The 15486-nt window shown below is 37.6% G+C and overlaps 1 non-coding gene across 1 annotated transcript; it reads left to right on the top strand.

Moving 5' to 3' along the window:
• Nucleotides 1-9543: 9543 nt before the first annotated feature.
• On the top strand, nt 9544-9649 carry LOC121968766. Its single transcript, XR_006108303.1, has one exon. It is a non-coding gene; the product is annotated as a small nucleolar RNA R71 (small nucleolar RNA).
• The last annotated feature ends 5837 nt before the right edge of the window (nt 9650-15486 follow it).

The following is a 15486-nucleotide window of genomic DNA, read 5'->3' as shown; positions in this document are numbered from 1 at the left end:
AGGAGCCTCCGGAATGGGCTACTCCAGAACGTACAGTTTACATTCTTGGGTGAGAACTATTCTCAGATTCTTATATCAGTCCAGGAAATTTGCTCCGTTGAGCTTGTCCTTATCAAGGACAGAACCTAGAGAGAAGGTGTTCGTGTTCGACATGGCAATCTACAACAGAAAAATGTAGAAAATAAATATCATATTCTTTTATTCATTTAATTAGGCCTTTAACTAAATGATGCTCCCATTGAATTCTATAATTCAAGTGGGACAAGATCCACATCATACTACGCTTTGAGTTAGATTTGGCTAAATCACCCAAGACTTAGTATGATCGGTAGGTAACAATTTACCAATTACATCTCTATGCAACTCTTGTTTATAGGATCAAGATCCGCATTTATATTAAAACTCGAGTTAGCTTTGGCTAATACGCCCAAGAGTTAATATAAATGTGATTTTGACCTATCTACCAACCATTGGAAAATGCCTATAGTTAAACTCAATCCAATTGAGTTAATTAGTTACTCAATCTAATTGAATTGTACTCACCCATGCGTTGATAGGCGGGACCAAGATTGTCCCTCCGTACCCTACCAAGATAATATGTGTTGCTCTGCTTTGGCAGATTCAACAACACATGTGATCGAGGTAGTGATAGGTATCATGGCATGGTAGGCATTTGAGTTGACGCGATTGAGATCTAATCTAATCGATAGGGTGCATCTTGTATACGATTTAGATCTAATCTAATCGTTAAGGCGCTAATTAATTACTATACTAGCATGCATCACATACACCCACACAAGCAATTAATTAAATTATTTGTGATTAGTCATGGCCCTACTATGATCTTCTCAAGCCAATGAGAAGATCGGATGGTCAACCTAGGGTCAACAGCTTCTCAAGCTCCTCCCTTTGACCACGTTGTGGTGCTCGCGCACTCCTCGTAACTCCGTCTCGAGTGGACCTTCCACCGCTCCAATTTTGTACATTACAATTTTGAAACTCGAGTTACATTCGAGTCTAAACTACTTTACAACAAGAATAAAAGAGAGGCACGTCAAGTATACAGCACACACAACACAAATGACGACATGCAGGCCGTAATATGAATTACAACACAATTTTTTTAAATCTAATTTGGGTCTTTTGGGCCATGACTATCACAAAATAATACATAATTCTAAATTTTGTATTTTCTATAATTTTCTGTAATTTTTACTACAATTTTTACAATTTTTATGAGTAAAATTCCCGGCGGTTCCGTTTAGCGGGTTTTCGGGCGCAATCGCGGAACGAAGCCCCTTGCGGGGTCTGGGACAGCGCCCCTACCCACGATATAACCATCGCGAGTGTTCCTTAGCAATCCTACAACGCCTTATCCCGCTGTCCCAAAAAGATTTGGGGCGAAACCTTGCCGTTTCGGAAAAATCTTCTCGGTAGCCGAAGCCTACAAGTGTCTAAACACTTGTGCTTCGCTTCTACAAGAAAAATACACATAAAAACTATAAAAATAGGAAATTCATAGAATATTACAGAACTGATATTTTCCATAAAAATACAAATTAAACTCGTACAAGACTTCGCACGTGGCTCTGATACCACTGTTGGGAATTTCGGGCCGCAAAAACCGCTTTTTCGCGTTGCGGAAACCCCGATTCCCATGCCACCGGATCCGTGCGAAGTAAAATAAAATAAAATTTTATGAGTACGAGTTTCTTACATCTAGATCTACACTAGAACTACATGGTTTAGAGATTTACCCTTGATGCGAAGCCCTTCGCAATCCCGCTCGTCGAAAGGTTCGCCGGATCTCTAGATCGTCAAGTGTATGATCCTCTATGCGTATCCACACGAACAAACTAGGTGGAGAAGACCAAACAATGGTGTGCTAGCACATTAGGTTGTTCGGCCAAGGAGGAGGAGAGGGAGAGGAGAATGAGAGCAAGGAAGAAGATGAGAGTTACTTTGCTTGAATGAAAATTAATCCATCCATTCAACCATAAGTGGCCGACCACTATTGGAGTTGTAACCTCCATTCTCATTTAATGTGGCCATTAAAGAGGAGATTTGTAACCTCCATGAGGTGGCACACACATGTTCTAAACATGATGATGTGTAACACCATTATTGGCCAATTAATGCCAACTCACAAATGAGGTGGCAAATGGTCAAGTCAAACTTGACCTTTCATCTTCCTTCTCAAGTCAAGTCAAACTTGACCAAATCTCTCTCATGGTTGATCTAATCTAACCATTTGATTCAAACCAACTTAATATAATGAATCTAATTCATTTAATTAAATTGATTCAATGAGTCATAATCTAAATTAGACTCATTGAACACATGAATCAACTTGAGTCCAACTCAATTAGTTCAATTAGGATTACTCTTAATCCAATTTGATTCATCACATGAATCTAATCCTCTTGGTTCAACATATGAACCTAATCTCCATCTAATTGTCCTTTGTGTGTGACCCTATAGGTTCTTGTAACGTTGACAATGCTCCTAAACTCATTTAGAAGCATAAGTAATGAGCGGTATCTACCAATACATCATTACTACCCAAGTTACAAGAATGTTGAGATCCAACATCACCTTGTGACTACTAATTGTGACTCTTCACAATATATGACATTGTCCTTCTATCCTAGACATCTAGATTGATCAATGTGAGGCATAGACCGTGTCATCCTCTAATCAATCTAAATCTTGAATCCCAAGTAGACTCACTCGATCAAATGAGCTCAATATCTCATATTAACTCATTTGGGCATGGCCATGCACTTAGTGGTCTCACTCTATCAAGAATATCAATGTCACTCTCGCCATATAGGAGGGATAGATCCCATCTACATCACTCATATCCCTTTGCATAATTTGTTACATACCCAGTAATCGCCTTTATAGTCCACCCAGTTACGGGTGACGTTTGACGAAGCCAAAGTACATAACTCCTTATGTAGGGATCCATGGTGATTTCAGGTCAAGGACTAATAGTCATACTAATAGCCACATGAGAAAGTATATGAAACTCATATAACGATCAATGATACTTTCTCATGGCGGGTCATTCAGTATACATTCTCCAATGCATACCCATGTGTCAACTTGATATCTCTATATCCATGACTTATGAGATCAAGTCATCGAGTTGACCTACATGCTAGTCTTATTGCATTAACATTGTCCCTGAATGTTAATACTCGATTAGGAATGATTAAGAGTAGTGTTCCCTATATCATCTCACTATCGATTCAACCAATCGATTGATATAGGTAAGAGCCTTCTACTCAAGGATGCTATTATACTTTGTTGATTTGGCACCAATACAAGTAGGCATAATTGTAACGCCCGCCCTCCCTGCTAACCCTAAGGGATGGGGCTACGATACTCTATGTACATATTACAGCGGAAAACTTGAAATAATTTTTCTTAGTTTAATAAAACTTTTCTTTTGTTTTCAAATCCGAACTACACTAATATGGTTTCCATAACATGATAACAAGATAAAAAGAAACATAACATCAATTTACCCATATAGTACTACAATTTACGAAACCAAAGCGAAATTCTTAAAAGTTCTTAAAGCAGGTTCTTATTTGGTTGCCTAGCCACCGCCACACACATCTCCTTGCCTCTCCTGTTGCTCCTTTAGCTCATCCAGCTTTTTCCTTTATCTGTGGTACAAGGAAAGTAAGCTATGAGCACTCATGGCTCATTAAGTTCCTTTCCTACTCAATAAAACCGAAAATCATCACATGATCAAAGAATATTTCAACATAACATGATCTCAACTAGTCATGGCATAACATATCATACTCTTTAAGCATATCATGCAACATAACAAAATCATAACTAGTCATGGCATATCATCTCTTAAAGCATAGCATGATACATAACATAATCATATCTAATCATGGCATATCATAGCATCATCATAAGGTAGCATGGCATATCAAGAATAGCATGAAACATAACATACTCATATCTAATCATGACATATCATAAATCACAGCGTCATCACAACATGATCATAAGGTATATGCAATATGATTTTGAAAACATGTATCCGAAAAAACATGTGTATGTCTCATGATCTTTAAAACCATTTCTTCTTACATATATACTTGAACATATTATCAACTTAAAGGGGATCCCGGCTATGTACCACTTACATATTGCGCGCAACCTATGTAGGTCCAAGGTAGCAAGTCTTGAACCCTACAAGGCAAACATACTAGGCCTGAGTCTTACTCCATCGACCTAGGGGCACTTAGGAGCCCATCCCTAACGAGGCCCGAGTCTTATTCCATCGACCCCGGGGCGCTTATGGAGCCCACCCTTGGTACAAGCCATATAAAGTAAAGTACATGTCATACATATACATATCACACATCATAAGAGCATGCATCACTTAGGCATACATCATATCATAAAGGTATGCATCACTTAGGCATACATCATGTCATAAAAGTATGCATCACTTAGGCATACATCATATCATAAAGGTATGCATCACTTAGGCATACATCATGTCATAAAAGCATGCATATTTTCACCACATAGCATATCATAAAAGCATGCATATTTTCACCACATAGCATATCATAAATGTATGCATATTTCTATCCACATAGCATATCATAAAAGCATGCATATTTTCACCACATAGCATATCATAAAAGCATGCATATTTCTATCCACATAGCATATCATAAAAGCATGCATATTTCTAGCACATGTCATATCATGGAAAGTATGAATCACAAGCATACATATTTAAGCATAAGGGTGTATCATGTGATTATACTATCATAAGTAACATGGTAACATAGTTAACTTGGATTCTAAGCTTCCTAATCCCTTGGGTTCTTATCATGGCCGAACCCCCTTAGATCTCAATTTAGGTAAAAATAACCTCCAAGCTGTTAGTTAGTGCCCTAGAGCCAATCATTTGATGATTGTATGGACTCATTGTATCATATTCTTGTATATTAATAAAGGCATTTGTTTGGTTATTATACTTATTTGTATTAGTGCCAAATAGACTAAGTATAATAGCGTCTGTTACTCTCCGCAAGTGTACGGAAATGTCGCAAGTAATATAAAAGATTATCGTATCCACAGGGACTGGAATAAGCACTAGAAATGCCTCAATGCGAATTAGCTAAACAACTATCCAATCGTTTCAAAAGCAAAGTAAAGGTAAACAAATCCAATATTAAAGATCAACAAACAAGAGTTTAGTGTTTTCGGTTATGATAAAGGAAGGTTCTAGGAGTTTCGGTTTCTTTGTAAGATTTCTTGAATGTAAATGGTTCACCAATTCTTATCCCTCAATTGCCAAACATGTAGAAAGTTGTCGGTTCCCTCTTGCAATAGACAACCGGCTAAGGACTGAGAAATGTATCTAAATAGGATTAATTAGACATGTACCTATGTTGTCCTTACACAGAAGTGCACCTATTACTATGCCTTCCTCGGATATCAACGTAGAAGCCCACGACTCATTAATCTATCAAGATACAAGAAGCTAATCATAAAATCCATCCTACTCTCTTGAATATCCCTATTTCCTCTTCAAGATTATCTCTCAAACGTCCTTACACGGGCTTGCACCTGTCACGTGGATCCCTCGGATGATCGAGTGAGAGTTTATCTTTACAAAGTCCATAAGAAATCCAAACAATCAATCAAGAATGAGAATTAAGCACAAATCACCATCAATCATTCAAGATCTAATTGATACAAGCAAGATAATGTCATTGAAACAAGAAAATGGCAAATCCATAAGAGATTACATCAATCCATCATACAAATACTCCCTTAATCCTAGAATACAAGATCTACTCCATGAATCGAGGAAGAAAATCCGAAGAAATAGAGATTACAAGCATTCCTTGAATCCCCAATCCAAGAAAACAAGAAGAGGAGAAAGAGAAAACTTATCTACGAAGAAGCCTTGTCTTCGGATCCAATCCTCGCTCCGGAGTCGAAATCGTCGAAATCTCCCTTAGAATCGCCCAGAAATCCTCCCAAGAATGGGAGGAAACCACCAAATCTTGCTTTCTCCCAAAGGGGGAGAGATCCCCTTTCAATTCATGAAGAAGGGTTTAAATAGAGGAGGGATCGGCCACACGGCCGTGACACTGCAGTGAGATTCATACCATGTCCAGCCCTCTCCGCCAGCTTCACTGTGACTCCACACGCCGAACCCTCTCTCTGGAAATGCTACACCACTGTGGTGCACACGCCACACCGCTGGTCTCTGGAAGTCTCACACTGCCGTGTAGATCGGCTTCTGCTCTGGTTGGCTTCAAATCTTGACACGGCCGTGCGAGGTTCACACGGCCATGCCATCTTCCTCTTCTGTTGGTGCCAAACTCCACACGGCCCGAGCTCCATACCAGTGCAGGGCCGTGTGAGGTACACAGCACGGTGCTTTCTCCCTTCGTTTCCTCCAATGCATGCCCAAAGATGTAGATTCTTCCCCAAATCTACTCCTGTGTACAGAAAATGCACAAAAAGCAGATCTCCGAATCAAAAGAGTAAATATGCTAAAAGGTAAGCTGGAAGTATAAAAATGCATAGATCAAGCATGCTCAAAGTATGTAAATGTGCGTAAAAACATGCATAAAAGAGTATATAATCTACGCACATCATACCCCCAGACTTAAACCTTTGCTTGTCCTCAAGCAAAATGCTGCAGTCTAAATTCATATGTTCTACAACATATTCATAAAACCTAGTGCACTTTCCTAATTCTATCAAAAAGTTTCATTAACAAGCGTGATCATGGAAACAAGTAAAGTATGGTTCAAGCATAAGAATCTTGTGCACGGTGTAAAAGTAACTCAACACCCTTCAAGTTTCAATCCATGTCCTAGTCAAGTCGTCATCAAATTTGAATTACTAATGTTTCCAGTGAAAGACAAGTAACCAGTGATAGGCACTTACTCACCATTCACTTGGTTCATATTTCTCAACTAACCCAAGGTCTCAAAGGTGTGCTCAATCTCAAGGGAAGCTAAGCAGTCATTTCCCCAGTAACCTAACTCGGTCTCAAAGGGGTGACTTGCTAGATTCCACTCATGACAACTGTTTTTTATATCCCTCTTTTTTTTTTTTTTTTATAAGTGTTTGCATTGTGCAAAACTTATTCATAAATGTACTTTTAGCACAAATGTTGGGATATTTTGATTTTTCCAAATGAGCTTTAATGATTTGAGCCTCATCCAGTAACCAAAATGAAAGTTGAGAAATCACCATGGAAATCAAGTACTAAGCAAACAAGATGAATCATGACTATTTCAATGACATCAACTATTCAAGCATCAAGCACAAGTGTAGTGAAGATAAAATCCTTAAGGTTGAACCAAAACTAAAACTCATCACAATAAGATTCTTAGCTTATTAATGCTTCCCAAGATAGAAAAAAGAACTACACAAAGTTTACTACTAGCATCATTCGAACATCATGAATCCAGCCAATAATCGTGCTAACATTTCACTTGAATCCAAGAAAGCATATAAGTGAAGTTTTGATGTTCTCAAGATGTATGCCACAAAAAATCAAAACACAATGCAAGACATAAGCTAAAACAAAAACAAACAAAGCAAATCAAATGCATCTAATGCATCCCCCTAGACTTAAATTTTTCATTGTCCCAATGAAAACTAAAAACAATGTGGAGGAGATTTTAAAAGAAGTTACCAAGTGATGATCTCCAAATGGTTGACGTTCATGTTTTTAAATATACTCCTCCATCCAATACTCACATTCCTCCACAACTTTGAATTCTACAACAATAAGATAGACAAGAAAAATTAAGTAGAGGATACATGTTTATTATAAAGAGAGAACTAAAGACATAAAAGAAAATAAGGAAAATGAACTTGGGTTGCCTCCCAAGAAGCGCTTGTTTAAGGTCATTAGCTCGACCACCTCATTAGATTCATCTAAATCTTGCTCTTGGAGGGGTAAGATATTTTAGAACCCTCTTACCAAGGGCTCTTATTATGGAGGGAGCTTTCATCAAAGGAGCTACAAAGTAAAGTATAACTCTCTCCATCTTCGTCTTCTTGGAAATTTGTTCAGGTGGTCGAAGACGGTTCAGATTGAGCTTCCAATTATTGGTCCATGTGAAATCTGCACATCCAAAAGAAAAACAAATCTCCCACAAGCATGTTATATAGTATAGAGCTAGAACCATATCAAGATAAGATGAATAAGTAATAAAAACTGAATCACATCCAACAAAGTGAATTATAGGTATCTCCATAAAGTTTTCCAAAAGATCACAAGAAATACTAGCCTTACTTTGTTGAGAAATACCTAAAATTTCTAAACATGTAGATGTGACTTCCTCTAAATCAAATGATGGTTCTGGCTCTAGCTTAGGTGTTGATGATATCAATGATGGTGATTCTCGAGACTCTACTAGCTCTGTATAAGTCCCTACACATTGTTCCACAACATGATCAATTCTTAAAACCTCTAAGGGTTGTCTTGACAAAGGTGGTGATCCTTGAGATGCTGCTTCCACAACACAGCTCCCTACACATTCTTCCATATCATCATCATCAACACATACATCAAAAAATAAACCAACATCTATGTCCTCAATAGGAGAATCAATAACAAGAGGATCAATAACTTCACTTGCAGTTTTAAGTTGATCTACCACATCACATTCATCATCTGAAAATTCGATGTCACTATAACACCTTATAAAATTTTGAGATAGATCTGAAAACTTATTTACCACTACATTATCAATAAAATCCTCATCTGAAAAATCTTCATCTTCATATATATTCAAAAATCTACACTCAACCATATTAGTGTCACAGGATTTGCCGAAGTCTTTATTTTCATTGACCCCCACTAACCTTTGTGGAAAAGGAACCCTTAGTGAAGGTCCTGGGAAAGACGGAACTCCCTTTTTCCCAAATTCCCTTTGAGCTTTTGGAGGAGGTCCAACTTGCTTATCTAATGTTGATGTGATTAATCGTTGAGGGAAAGGTACTTCTGGCCTTTGGGAACTTCCTAGAGAAATGAAATTGAGTTCTTGTGATCTTCTATTATTCTTCTCCTCAATTCTAAACATGTCATTCTTCAGAAGTTCTTCATGATTTTTGCCACTTCTCAACCCAACATCATCACACTTTTCATTGGATCTTGACTGTGTAGGAAGGGGATCTTCTTTAAACCATTTTGAAACAATACTATTAAGCTTTGTCCCCAAATGTTTGAACTCCTCACTCTGTGACTTGTGAATTTCAACATTTTTAGGTGGTTGAATTTCATTTTGTTTGACAAGCTTCCTTACATTTATGGCTTTCACTTCTTGAATATCTGAGGGAAATTCCATCTAACTTTTGTTCGACCATTCATGGAGGTTCAATGTCACTTGATCAATTAACGAATAAGCTTCATCTACACTTTTGTCCATAAAAGAAGCTCCAGCTGATGAATCCAATAAAGTCTTGTCTGAGAAAGAAATTCCCCCATAGAATATGTGCAAAATCAACCATTTTTCAAAATCATGATGAGGGCACTGTCTTTGAAGACTCTTGAATCTATCCCATGCTTCAAATAATGATTCTCCATATGCCTAAGCAAAATTTGTTATGCAATTCCTCATATACACCGTTCTACTTGGAGGGAAAAAATGATTCAGAAATTGCTTCTCCAATTGTTCGCAACTTGTGATGCTTTGAGGACAGAGAGAATATAGCCAAGTCCTTTCTTTATCCTTGATACTGAAAGGAAATATCATTAATCGAACTGCATTTGCTGATACTCCTTCACATTTCACCAAATCACAAATCTCTAAAAATGTTTCAAGATGCAGATAAGGACTTTCTGATACTTCTCCTCAAAATTTGTGACCTTGTATCATGAAAATTATCTCTGGGTCTAGTTGGAAACTTTCTACTTCAATTTGAGGTTGCACAATGGGAGATAAAAATCTTGCAGAAAAGGGTGTAGAAAAATTTCTCATGGTCCTGCTTGACATGTTAGTGCTCATGGATATTCAAGAAGAAAAAGAAAATTATCAAGAATCAAAAACAAGAAATAAAATGCAATATGAAAAGCAAGAAAGCAAATGCAGAATTTAAATTGCAAGAAAGAAAGTGCATAATGAAAACAAGAAAGAAAAGATAAAAGAAAAAAGAAAAATGTCTAGAATAATTCATATGCTAAAAATTAAAAGATATGTTTACAAAAGAAAAGAAGAAAGAAACAAGATCAAAAGAGAAAACAGAGAAAAGTTAGATTAGAGTACTAGAAATCAAGAATGCAAAGTTAGAATTAGAATTAGAATTCCAACAAAAAGAGTTGTCAAGAATGTTATTCAAGAAAGGAAAAACTTACGAAAACTGAATTCTAACAATTAGTTATAACAATGCAAATCAAAAGAAAAAAAAGGAAAATTATGTTTAGTCTAACTCAATTGATAATTCCTAATGTTATAGCGCAGTCCCCGGCAACGGCGCCAAAAACTTGTTACTCTCCGCAAGTGTACGGAAATGTCGCAAGTAATATAAAAGATTATCGTATCCACAGGGACTGGAATAAGCACTAGAAATGTCTCAATGCGAATTAGCTAAACAACTATCCAATCGTTTCAAAAGCAAAGTAAAGGTAAACAAATCTTATATTAAAGATCAACAAACAAGAGTTTAGTGTTTTGGGTTATGATAAAGGAAGGTTCTAGGAGTTTCAGTTTCTTTGTAAGATTTCTTGAATGTAAATGGTTCACCAATTCTTATCCCTCAATTGCCAAACATGTAGAAAGTTGCCGGTTCCCTCTTGCAATAGACAACCGGCTAAGGACTGAGAAATGTATCTAAATAGGATTAATTAGACATGTACCTATGTTGTCCTTACACAGAAGTGCACCTATTACTATGCCTTCCTCGGATATCAACGTAGAAGCCCACGACTCATTAATCTATCAAGATACAAGAAGCTAATCATAAAATCCATCCTACTCTCTTGAATATCCCTATTTCCTCTTCAATATTATCTCTCAAACGTCCTTACACGGGCTTGCACCTGTCACGTGGATCCCTCGGATGATCGAGTGAGAGTTTATCTTTACAAATTCCATAAGAAATCCAAACAATCAATCAAGAATGAGAATTAAGCACAAATCACCATCAATCATTCAAGATCTAATTGATACAAGCAAGATAATGTCATTGAAACAAGAAAATGGCAAATCCATAAGAGATTACAACAATCCATCATACAAATACTCCCTTAATCCTAGAATACAAGATCTACTCCATGAATCGAGGAAGAAAATCCAAAGAAATAGAGATTACAAGCATTCCTTGAATCCCCAATCCAAGAAAACAAGAAGAGGGGGAAAGAGAAAACTTATCTACGAAGAAGCCTTGTCTTCGGATCCAATCCTCGCTCCGGAGTCGAAATCGTCGAAATCTCCCTTAGAATCGCCCAGAAATCCTCCCAAGAATGGGAGGAAACCACCAAATCTTGCTTTCTCCCAAAGGTGGAGAGATCCCCTTTCAATTCATGAAGAAGGGTTTAAATAGAGGAGGGAATCGGGCGCCACACGGCCCTGTGAGATTCACACGCCATGTCCAGCCTCCCGCCAAAGCTGCACGGCCTTGTGACTCCACACGCCGAACCCTCTCGCTCTCGAAATGCTACACCTGTAGTGCACACGGCCACACCGCTTGGTCTCGAAGTCTCACACGTGTAGATCCACACGGCCATGTAAGGCTTCTGCTTTGGTTGACACGGCCGTGCGAGGTTCACACGGCCATGTCATCTTCCTCTTCTGTTGGTGCCAAACTCCACACGGCCCGAGCTCCATACCAGTGCAGGGCCGTGTGAGGTACACGGCACGGTGCTTTCTCCCTTCGTTTCCTCCAATGCATGCCCAAAGATGTAGATTCTTCACCAAATCGACTCCTGTGTACAGAAAATGCACAAAAAGCAGATCTCCGAACCAAAAGAGTAAATATGCTAAAAGGAAAGCTGGAAGTATAAAAATGCATAGATCAAGCATGCTCAAAGTATGTAAATTTGCATAAAAACATGCATAAAGAGTATATAATCTACGCACATCAGCGTCTTTGAGTAGAAGGTTCATACCTATATCAATCGATTAGTTGAATCGATAGTGAGATGATATAGAGAACACTACTCTAAATCATTCCTAGTCGAGTATTAACATTCAGGGACAATGTTAATACAATAAGACTAGCAAGTAGGTCAACTCGATGACTTGATCTCACAAATCATGGATAAATAGATATCAAGCTGACACATGGGTATGCATTAGAGAATGTATACTGAATGACCCGCCATGAGAAAGTATCATGGATCGTTATATGAGTGTTATATACTTTCTCATGTGGCTATTAGTATGACTATTAGTCCTTAGACCTGAAGTCACCATGGATCCCTACATAAAGAGTTATATACTTTGGTTTCGTCAAACGTCACCCGTAACTGGGTGGACTATAAAGGCGATTACTGGGTATGTAACGAATTATGCAGAGGGATGTGAGTGATGTAGATGGGATCTATCCCTCCTATATGACGGGAGTGACATCGATATTCTTGATAGAGTAAGACCACGAAATGTATGGCCATACCCAAATGAGTCAATATGAGATATTGAGCTCATTTGATTGAGTGAGTCTACTTGGAGTTCAAGATTTAGATTGATCAGAGAATGACACGGTCTATACCTCACATTGATCAATCTAGATGTCTAGGATAGAAGGACACTTGTCATATATTGTGAGGAGTCACAATTAATAGTCACAAGGTGATGTTGGATCTCAACATTTCTTGTAACTTGGGTAGCAATGATGTATTGCTAGATGTCATTATTGCTTATGTTTCTAAAGGAGTTTAGAAACATTGCCAACGTTACAAGAACCTATTGGGTCACACACAAAGAACAAGTGGATGGAGATTGGGTTCATATGATGAACCAATTGGATTGGGTTCATATGATGAACCAATTGGATTCAAATTAGACTTATTGAGTTAGACTTAATTAGATTCAATTGTTGAATGAGTCTAATTTAGATTTAATTCATTGAGTCAATTTATATTAATGAATTGAGATTCATTAAATTAAAATTGACTTGAGTTAAAGGTTGGATTTAACTCAACGAGGAAGACAATTGGTCAAGTTTGACTTGACCAAGTAGAAATTGAAACATCAAGTTTGACTTGATGTATTGCCACATCATAAGGATGACTCATCCTTGCCACATCACCTCCACCTCATGAGGCATGCCACCTCATGGGGGTTACACTCTTCCATGGTTTTAATGTGGCCGACCACATTAATGGGGAGTTACATTATGTGGCCGGCCACACTAATGGAATAGGGGGTTTTGATTTTGTGGAGTTATGTGTGCATTCATTCTCTCATCTTCTTGATTGATTCTCCCCTCTCTTGGCTAGGTGTTGTCGTGACTTCCTTGGTGTGGAGAAGGTGGTTGAGTGAATCCAAGAGCAAAGGTAGAGTGAAGGTCACAAAGGAAGGATACTACTAGTGAGTGTATAAGATTTCTTTTGTACCTTCTTCTTTTTCTTCCTTTCCAATCCCATTCGAAAGCTCTAGAAAGTGCTAGCACACTTGGGGCTTTCTTCTCCATCCTTTGAGTGTGAGAGACACTCCTTGTTCATGTGGATATCACTAGAGAAGTATCTACCTTGATACTTTGGAGATCCGACAAGTACCTTGGACGAGCGGGATTTTGCAAGGGCACGCATCGAAGGTAAAATGGTTTTTTCCTTTGTAGATCTACTGTAGATCGTAGTATAAAACTCGTATTTGTGTGTTTCGAAATTTTTCCTTGCACGGATCTACGGCTTTGGGTGATTCGGGGTTTTCGCGGCCCGACAAACCCAACACAAGCATGTGGAACCTAAATTATCCTCACATCAATTTCATAGGAAGCATTATAAGAATGATTAACTTGGTTTCTAAGTTCTCCAAGTCCCTAAACTTCATGTGACCGAACCTTATCAGGTGTGAAACAAGGTCCCAATTGTCATGAAAGCATGGAAACCTTAAACCATATTTATAGCATTTTTCTTCCAAGTAACATAGTAATCATATTTGAGCTAATTCCTAAGTTCCTCAAGCCCTTAACATATGTCATGGCCAAAATTTCACAAGTATTCATTAGGACTAAAAACAAGCATACAAGCATGTGAACTTGAACTAACATCATGTATAAATTCATAATAAGGTATCATAGAAAGGGTATGGCCGAAACTTACCCTAGCCTCATTTTAGGTCATTAAGCAACATATAGCATGAGAACTTTGGCTTTCTACTTATCATATTTCATGTAGATTGACATGAGCATATTTAAATTTTGTTCTAGGATTTCTAGGGCATCTATCCCTTCATGGCCGAGACCTACAATGGTCCATTTAGGTCATGGAAAAATTATACAAGCATGTGACACAATCAATACATTATCATATTTCCATAAGAAGCATTTTTAACACAATTGGTTTCAATTCTAAGGCATCTAGGTCATTTAACCCCTACTTGATCGAGACCCATCAGTGGTTAACTTTGCTTCAAATAGCCTAAAAGCATAGGAAGTCATACAAGTTTCATAGAATGTATAAAGACAAGCATAATAAACATACATGTGCATTGTGTCTTAGGCTTCCTAGGTTTCTTTCCTTTTTCTTTTATTTTTCCTCATGGCCGAAACCTACCATTCTCTAAACTAGGTTTTAAGTGGCCTAAGGCATGGAAAACCTAAGTAAGTTTCATGGCAAAAATTACTAAGAACATCATATACAAATTTGGTTCATAAACAAGCTAGGACCCTTGTGACCTTACAAGTCATATATCATGTAACTAAATTCTCTATACCCTAATTAAGCATGAGAGCATTAAACCACTTTCATATCTTAATATCACAGAGGTCTTGAGCATGTTAAAATTTTGTTTAAGCTTTCCTAAGCTATCCATCTTAACATGGCCGAAAATCTTAATGAAGAGTTCATGAATTTATAGCAATATTCAACATGCAATTCTTTAAGAGAACTCTATATTCTATCATATAAACATGGTTACTTAAATTTAAAGGTCTTCCTAACCCTAAGCTCTTTTCTTGGCCGAAACATATGAGTGGATTTCTTTTGGTTCCAAGTAACTTTCAAGCAAGAAAAACCAATAAAAGACCCTTAGTAATTCATGGAGGGAATCTTGTACTAGTTTGGTTAAACAATGATTTCCCTAACCTCTTTAAAACATTTTTGGCTGAAATTCTAGGGTTAGGTACTCCTCTGACCAAGCATCATATAGGTATAAAAACATGAAGGAAAACATTCCTACATAGCATAGAAAAAATATCATGAAATGATGACTTGTTTAAACCTTCCTAGATTTGAAACTCTTCTTTGGCCGAATTTTCTTAAATTCTATTCTAGGTTATCTAATCCTCATAAAATCC

Source organism: Zingiber officinale, chromosome 3B, assembly GCF_018446385.1.
Source record: "Zingiber officinale cultivar Zhangliang chromosome 3B, Zo_v1.1, whole genome shotgun sequence".
In the NCBI taxonomy this organism is placed as follows: domain Eukaryota; kingdom Viridiplantae; phylum Streptophyta; class Magnoliopsida; order Zingiberales; family Zingiberaceae; genus Zingiber; species Zingiber officinale.
Note: the sequence above shows the minus strand (reverse complement) of the source record. Positions and strands in the feature narration are given on the sequence as shown.